This window comes from Eptatretus burgeri, chromosome 3, assembly GCF_056783735.1.
Source record: "Eptatretus burgeri isolate ZD-2024b chromosome 3, Ebu_testis_v1, whole genome shotgun sequence".
Lineage (NCBI taxonomy): Eukaryota > Metazoa > Chordata > Myxini > Myxiniformes > Myxinidae > Eptatretus > Eptatretus burgeri.
Genome location: NC_140963.1, coordinates 41,392,864 through 41,394,262, shown reverse-complemented (window position 1 = coordinate 41,394,262; position 1,399 = coordinate 41,392,864).

Here is a 1,399-nt window from a genome sequence, read left to right as displayed (position 1 = left end):
TCACCAAATGACGTCATAATGTCTCAAGCTTGACATATCTAGAAAGCACTCATCGAGGTGTTCAATTTGCGGTACGACACGATATGGTTCCTAAAACTTGAAAATTTGACCTTGGGGTCAAATATGTTTGACCTTAGGCGCTAACCATGAAGGTCAAGGCCAATCGCCACCAAAAATTAATCAGCTGAGCGCAAGACCATGAACTATATTCCCATGAAGTTTGAAGACGATCCAATCAAAATTACTCAAAAAATAAGGGTTTCGTCGACTCCCCTGATTTGAAACAAAGTGACCTTGACCTTTGACCTTCAAAATGTTATGCGCTGAAAGGGACCTCTATAGGCCTCTGATATGCGAAGTTACAAAAATTTCCAATGATAACTGTGCTCTGCAGAGTGATTTATACACGATTACAGACCAAAAAAAATAAAAAAAAAACATATGAAGGTGAAGGCCAATCGCCACCAAAAATTAATCAGCTGAGCACCAGACCATGGACTATATTCCCATGAAGTTTTAAGACGATCCGATCAAAATTACTCAAAAAATAAGGGTTTCGTTGACTCCCCTGATTTGAAACAAAGTGACCTTGACCTTTGACCTTGACCTTCAAAATTTTGTGCACTGAAAGGGACCTCTATAGGCCTGTGATATGCGAAGTTACAAAAATTTCCAATGATAACTGCTCTGCAGAATTTTTTATACGTGATTACAGACAAACAAACAAAAAAAACACATACAAGCTGACTAACATATCTTGAAAAAACTTCGTTTTGGCAAGATAATAAATAATTAAACGTTCATGGGATGGAATAAGAAGTCAGGATCTCTTGAGTTAATTAATTCCCAAAGAGAGACTTTGCAAAAGAGAGGAATGTGCAACAAAGCTGAACAGAGATGAACATGGTAGGATTAAGTCGTGGGGCTTCAATGTGCCGTTGCACAATTAGAGACTTTCAAAATTGCGGAATGTGCCCTACAATGCTTAGCACACATGGGCAGAAACCCAGCAACGAAGTCCATCAGCGCTGCCCAACGTATATGTTCTGAGGCAGATAAGGATTGTAACATGAAATGGCTCACAAAGCTTTTAAAATAAGCCGAAAATACTATTGTAAACACACCTGCAAGAAAGGAGCTGTGCCTCTGCACAATGAAACAGTTGGAGAACTTCCTGATCAATTGGTCCAAAAACTTGATGTCTTGCAGCCAGTTACTGCAAAAACTGCTGATGACAAGTCTGAAGACGACGATGGTTCATGAGCGGTATTTGATGATGTAGATTGTTTCAGAAGTCAAGGATGAGACAATGTGATAATTTTTGACCAAGTTATAAAAATGATCAACATGATGTGGTACGGGTGACAGGTTATTAGCTGCAAAATGTCGAAAACCCGGT